This window comes from Zingiber officinale, chromosome 6B, assembly GCF_018446385.1.
Source record: "Zingiber officinale cultivar Zhangliang chromosome 6B, Zo_v1.1, whole genome shotgun sequence".
NCBI classification, from domain to species: Eukaryota; Viridiplantae; Streptophyta; class Magnoliopsida; order Zingiberales; family Zingiberaceae; genus Zingiber; species Zingiber officinale.
In genome coordinates this window covers 36,583,510-36,590,983 of record NC_055996.1, presented here as the reverse complement: position 1 = coordinate 36,590,983, position 7,474 = coordinate 36,583,510, and positions in this window count along the sequence as shown.

Genomic DNA, 7,474 nt, shown 5'->3' with positions numbered 1-7,474 from the left:
GTGCCCGGACCAACTTTTTCCAGCTCCTTTATTTTCTGCAAAACAAAGTTAGTCTAGGTATAAAATAATATATATAAACTGAAATTTGACAGCCTCTGACTGTCTGGTTTGACTTTGAGTTTCGTCAAAACGCTAGGTTGAACCGACACCTACTGTTCCCTTGCTGGGGGAATTCGTCCCCACCTACCGCTCTCAGGAGAGTTTACCTGTTGCTAGCTCGATCCTCCAGACCGACTGGACTTTCTGTGTAGGGTTACTACCCCCTAGGACCTAGGGTTACCACCCCCTAGGGTTTTCTCAGCCTAGGGTTACCCCACTAGGGTTTTCCACCTGCCTAACCACAACTAGGATTTTCCATCACCTAGGGTTACCACCCCCTAGGACTTAAGGTTCCCACCTCCTAGGGTTTTCCACCTACCTAGAATCCACTAGGACTTTTGCCTAAGACAACTTAGGACTTTCCTGCAAGCTCAATGAACCTTGTTAGATCACAAATAATCTTAACTTTAAAACCTTTGCCATTATCAAAACTCAAGTTCGATCGTCGGATGCTTCCCGTATCAACAATGTCGTGGTTGTGCACTTGCAGCTTCATAATAAGTTTGAATTCCTTACAACCTTAGAAATTGATAGGACCTAAAATGGGTGCAATCTGAGGCCTCTAGGTCCTTCAGTGAATTTTGACCAAAATTCACTAATCGACTTAGAAACCTCAAGTTGCATTCATTTTAGGCCCTGTGGATTTCTACTGAGCACATAAATAAGAATAGAAATTTATAAAGATCCTATTTTACTAAGCATATTCCTAGTTGTCTTCTGAGTATGCTAAACTCAACTTTCAGCTTTAAGTATGAGTTTAGTGAAGATGTCAGCTAGGTTAGATTTGAACTCAATATAGTCAAGTATAATGTCACCTCTAGTAACATGGTCCCTATCAAGAAACATGGATTTTATGTTTATTTCATATAATTTAAATTACTTATGTTCTACACAGGCCAATAACATCCTAATGGATTCAGGTCTAGCTACATGTGCATATGTTTCATCATAGTCAACTCCTTTCACTTAACCTACTTCTTGAAAAACCTTCACTACAAGAAAATTGGGATTCTACAACACTTAAACGACAACGCTTTTTATAAAAAGCGTTGTCTATTTTGTTTTAACAACGCTTTTAGTGAAAAGCGTTGTGTATTTCATTATTTTCTTATTAATAGACAACGCTTTTCTAAAAATCGTTGTCTATTAGTGATTTTTACGGGTCAAAGACAACGCTTTGTAAAAAGTGTTGTCTATTAGACTGATTTTTAGTGTCTACGACAACGCTTTTTAAAAAGTGTTGTCTATGTTTAAAATCTCATCTAAATCTTAATTAATACAAACTGTTGGATCTAAATCTTGATTAATACAAACTGTTGGATCTAGGTAAGGAGTAGAAAACCCAAACCCTTCTCCCAACTTCTATCTTCCGATCATTTTCAAGTCCCGAACCCTTCTCCCAAGTACTCCTCATCTCGCGTGGCCTTCTCCATCCAACTCCTCTCCGGCAAACTCCTCTCCAGCAAACTCCTCTCCGACCTCCAGATCCGGGGCGTCGACAAACTCACCCCATGGAAGCTCCGACGTCGTCGACGGGGCCGTCGACTACGCCGGCCGACCCGCCTCCCGCTCGGCCACCGACCGTTGGATCTCCGCCGTCTTCATCATATGTAAGTACTGATCGATCGATTTTTCCTGTTCATCTCATCTACTCGATCGCGGCGATCTCTTTTTACCCCTTTGCCCTAATCTTGCCGTCGGCGCTCCGCCTCCAGGGGTGGAGATCGGCGAGTGGTTCACCTACTACGGCGTGGCCAACAACCTGATCTCCTACCTCACTGGCCCGCTGCGCGAGTCGACGGCGACGGCGGCCGCGGCCGTCAATGTGTGGAGCGGCGTGGCGTCTATGCTGCCTCTCCTTGGCGCTTTCGTAGCTGATTCCTATTTCGGGCGCTACTGGACCATCGTCGGCGCCTCCCTCCTCTATATGTCGGTCAGTCCATTCTAATCTCATTATTCCTTTTATCGGATAATTACTAGAAGGCTCGTGCTTTTTTTTTTTCAATGTTTTTCCCCAAAATTGGCATCAGACAAGAATTTTTTTATTATTATCTTCTATCCCTATCATTCTTTCTTTCCACCATATTGTCCGTCTCTAAATTCTGTGGGCCTGTGGTGGCCGGCCACGGATTGTCCGTCTCTTAAGTAAACATATATAATGAGGATGATCCTTGTACATTGTCCTCTTGTTTTTTTTGCAATTTGATATTAAAAAATTAAAGGCGAGGCAGACGGATAGATATCAAAAATATACCTCGTTTTATATTTCTATAATTCAAATTGTGAGGGCCTTGAAGATTTGAAAAGGTGAGGTCCTTTATAATTCTGTGGGTCTATTTTCAGCATTGTGTTTTTCTACTTATAGCTTTCTGTAACCCGATGCTTCTTGTATGAATCATTGATTTCTCGTGGCGCTTTTCTGTGATCAGATGCATTTTCTGTGATCTTGTGTTGGTTTTGATAAAGAAAGATCTTGAGTTGTGAGATTCACGTTCTTGTAAAGCATGTTAAGGTATGATCTCTCTTTCTTTCTTGCTTTCTTTCTCAAAAGAGAAAAAAATATATATATGTTCTTTTAGTGTTCAGTTTCTTTTCATGAATTTGGTGCTTGCTCCACATATTTACAGTCGTATTCCTATTGTGTATGTGTCTTTCATCCATTCTTTGCACTATCTATCTATATAGGAGTCCTGGAGGGATCGTGCCTTAGCTTGTTGTTGTTGTTATTGAGAGAGCTAGTTATTGACTAAAAAAATTGGAATATTTACTGAGATTCTTGTAGTTTCATATGCAGATCCCACATGAATCCTTAGATCTATCGATTTCAATGATTACTACAAAATTTTCTATGTTTTAGTCACTTTGAAAGGGTAACGTGTATTGATGAATCAAAATGCATGTATAGGTAGTTATGTAGATAACGTGTATTGACCAACTAGACATCTGCAGTAGTAAGGTTGGAGAATATTGGTTCTTCCATTATGGTTAGATTTATCACATTGAGTTTGAACAAATGAGTTTAATGAAAATATGAAGCAAATGTGAAGCGGTTGTTACCTTAGGAGTACGTGTGAGTTGCATCTGGGATTCATGAGTAAGGTTATGGTTAGATTTATCACATTGTTATAATAGTTGACAGTAGTTTTTTATGTCAAATGGTTTGAGCTAATGGCCTTGTATTACATTTGCAATTCTAATATCTATTTGTAGATTATCAGCTATGTGTTTGAACAAATGAATTTAATGAAAATATGAAGCCAATGTGAAGCGGTTGTTACCTTAGGAGTACGTGTGAGTTGTATCTTGGATTCATGGGTACATCTTGTAAGAATAAGATAAGCATCTAAGGTTAGTATTATTTACATGGGTAGTTTATTGTTAAAGCCACAAGCTATTTGGATTAAGATCATTTGTTGTTGTGTCAGATCTTCAACCTTTTGGAGTTTGGATGAGCCAAGTTCTCCAAATTTGCTCCAAATTAAGTGTCATCTTATATTGTTTATAACCAAGTACATCAATCCACATGAATTAGGAATTATGAGTTTGATGCTTGTAAAGCATGTTTTCACTATGGAATATAACTTCGTACAGTTAAGATCAACTTGTGGCTGGTGTTTAAAAAGTTGATTTTATTACCTGAGAAAAAGAAAAATTGAAAAGTCCAAGAAATTTGTATCTTCACTGTAAATTGTATAACTAAAAAATTAAAAACTTGGGAGAGCATGTGCTTGCCTCTTAGTAGATCAAAGAACAAGATGCATGAGATCAGTTTAATAAAGCAGTCAGATAGCTGCATGCAATTTGAAAACTATTTTACATCAAGGATCTGAAAATCTTCATTAAGATTAGTGTAAATTTTGTTTCTTTTTGTAGAAAGTCATGATGATTGTTTTGTTTCTTTTGAGAGCCATCAGTAATGCTCATATATGAACTTGAAACATATTATTGCTACTTTTGTAGGTGGATACAGGACAGTCGAGATCAGTACACTAAGGAGCATTTGGATTCAGTAATTGATCAGTACACTAAGCGTATGGATTCAGTAACTACTGTACTATTTTGAGTAAACAGATTGTTGGCTACTTCAGTATTAAGTATTCAGTATTCAGTAAACAGATTGTTGGCTAAACAGATTGTAGCTGTTCAAAATAGATTTCTTGTGCTCTTTTGTTTTATATGTAAATATCACTATATACTTTGAAACAGAATTAGTGTAAATTTTGATATTTACTAGTTTTTCATGTAATTAATTATTAATATTACTTCAACGTCAGATTTCTATTATTTTTATGAGTTTGAAATCATTAACTGAGTTGATTATATGTAAAATTCGAATCTAGACATGGTAAAAGAAAAATAATAGTTTCGTAAATATAAAAATAATGAGTTTTAAATATTTTTTTTTATTTTTTTTCTTTAAAACGACAACGCTTTTAAAAGTGTTGTCTTTGGTACAAACGACAACGTTTTAAAAGCGTTGTCTTTGGTACAAACGACAACGTTTTAAAAGCGTTGTCGTTGAGCAGACTTTTTACAACAGTGCCTTTAACAATGCTTTTTCAGGCAAAAAGACAACGCTTTAAAAGCGTTGTCTATTAGCTTTTTTGTTGTAGCGCTTAGTTTAACTAGTCTAGGATGCAGAGAGATAGATTCAGTTAGTTTCTCTTGGATGAGCAAACTAAATAGGTTTTTTCTTAAAAATCAACTTGCACCCAATAAGAGTAATGCCTTTAGGTGAGTCTACCAAGTTCCAAACTTAGTTTTTATACACAAAATACATTTCTGACTTCATGACTATTAGCCACTTGTCCCTTTCTAAATTTTTTAGAACTTCTTCATAATTAATAGATTTCTCATTCTCAATGAGCAACACATCATTCAATTCACTTATGAGAGATCTATATTGTTAGAGCAATCGGTGTGACCCTAGGTTTTAATATTTGGGTAAAGGTTTAAGTTAGGTTTATTGTTGTATTTAATATACATTTGTAAGTATGCAGGATTAGGTACAACAAGAAAAGGTCAAGTGGGATCTTAGCAAAGGTAAACTCCAAGGATGAGTCTTAGCGGTGAAAGTCCAAGTATGTAGTCTTGGCAACGTAAGTCCAAGTGTGGCTTGGCAAGGATGAATACCGAGGCCAAACGAAGCTTTTGAAGGCAAATCGTCAAGGATGGGGAAACATTCAAAAGATGCAAGGTTGATGGAGGAGGCTAGAAAGCAAGGTCATAAGAAGACCGGACAACAAGGACAAGGCGAAAGGAAGCATCTTGAAGGCAAGACATGAAGGATCAGGAAGCATCTGAGGGATGCAAGGCTAATGGAAGATGGATACAAGGCAAAGTTGAGATTGTGTGGGAGAGGATGAGTGCATAAGAGATTGTACTCGGGGGTAAAATTTTAGGTTTAGGGTTTTACCAATTGATTGGTATTTGGACCAGTCGACTAGGGAAGGACACAGAATATTTCTGTGCCCGACAACTGTGAAAACCATTCTACTAATACTGTAGCCAGTTGGCTAGTACATTGTAGTAGTCGACTGATAAAGAGACGTTGGTAGAATCGCCGATTCTATGAAGTGTCGTTGGCCAACACTGGTGGATTGGTGCAAGGACCAGTCGATCAGTAACAGTAAAATCAGCTTGTTGATTTCTCTAAGCTCTATATAATGGAACTTGGGGTGGCTAGCCTTGGTGACAAAATTAGAGCTGGTTAACCCATAATTAGAGTCTCCCAAGCCCTTAAGTGCAATCCAAGTGTGATCGAGTTTGTGGCAAAGTTTCTCTACCGAGAAGGAGAATTGTGCTAGCCAGAGTTTATTGGAAATCATCCACCGATGGATAGGAATCATCCATCTTACAGATAAACGTGGAGTAGGAGCATCACCTCAGAACCACGTTAACAAAACATGTCGCTAGGTTTTCTTCTTCTTATTTATTGTCTTCTAGGGTTAGTTTTCATTTTATACTTGTTATTTTGTATTTCTGCTGTGCTAACAAGTGTAGGAAGCCAGCATAGAGGGTGACCGTCTATTCACCCCCTCTAGCCAGTGTCAAAGGTCCTAACTGTTAGTTAGAGCCCTAAAGCCAATCATTTGATGATTATATGGACTCATTGTATCATATTCTTGTATATTAATAAAGGCATTTGGATTTTGGTTATTATACTTACTTGTATTGGTGCCAAATAAACTAAGTATAATAATGTCCTTGAGTAGATGGTTCTCACCTATATCAATCGGTTAGTTGAACCGATAGTGAGATGATATAGGGAACACTACTCTTAATCATTCCTAGTCGAGTATTAACATTCAGGGACAATGTTAATGCAATAAGACTAGCATGTAGGTCAACTCGATGACTTGATCTCACAAGTCATGGATATAGAGATATCAAGTTGACACATGGGTATACATTAGAGAATGTATATTGAATGACCCGCCATGAGAAAGTATTATGGATCGTTATATGAGTGTCATATACTTTTTCATGTGGCTATTAGTATGACTACTAGTCCTTAGACCTGAAGTCACCATAGATCCCTACATAAGGAGTTATGTACTTTAGTTTCGTCAAACGTCACCCATAACTGGGTGGACTATAAAGGCGATTACTGGGTATGTAACAAATTATGCGGAGGGGTGTGAGTGATGTAGATGGGATCTATCCCTCCTATATGACGGGAGTGACATCAGTATTCTTGATAGAGTGAGACCACGAAGTGCATGGCCTTGCCCAAATGAGTCATTATGGGATATTGAGCTCATTTGATTTAGTGTGTCTACTTGGAGTTCAAGATTTAGATTGATTAGAGGATGACACGGTCTATGCCTCATAATAATCAATCTAGATGTCTAGGATAGAAGGACACTTGTCATATATTGTGAGGAGTCACAATTAGTAGTCACAAGGTGATGTCGGATCTCGATATTCTTGTAACTTGGGTAGTAATGATGTGTTGCTAGATACCGCTCATTACTTATGCTCCTAAATGGGTTTAGGGCATTGCCAACGTTACAAGAACCTATAGGGTCATACACTTAGGACAATTAGATGGAGATTAGGTTCATATGATGAACCAAGAGGATTAGATTCATTTGATGAATCAAATTGGATTAAGAGTAATCCTAATTGGGCTAACTTGAGTTCAACTCAAGTTGATTCATGTGTTCAATGAGTCTAATTTAGATTTTGACTCATTGAATCAATTTAATTAAATGAATTAGATTCATTATATTAATTTGGCTTGAATCAAATGGTTGGATTCGATCAACCATGGAAGAGATTTGGTCAAGTTTGACTTGACTTGAGAGGAAGATTAAAAGTCAAGTTAGACTTGACTTTATGTCACCTCATTGGTGAGTTGGCATTGAAGTGG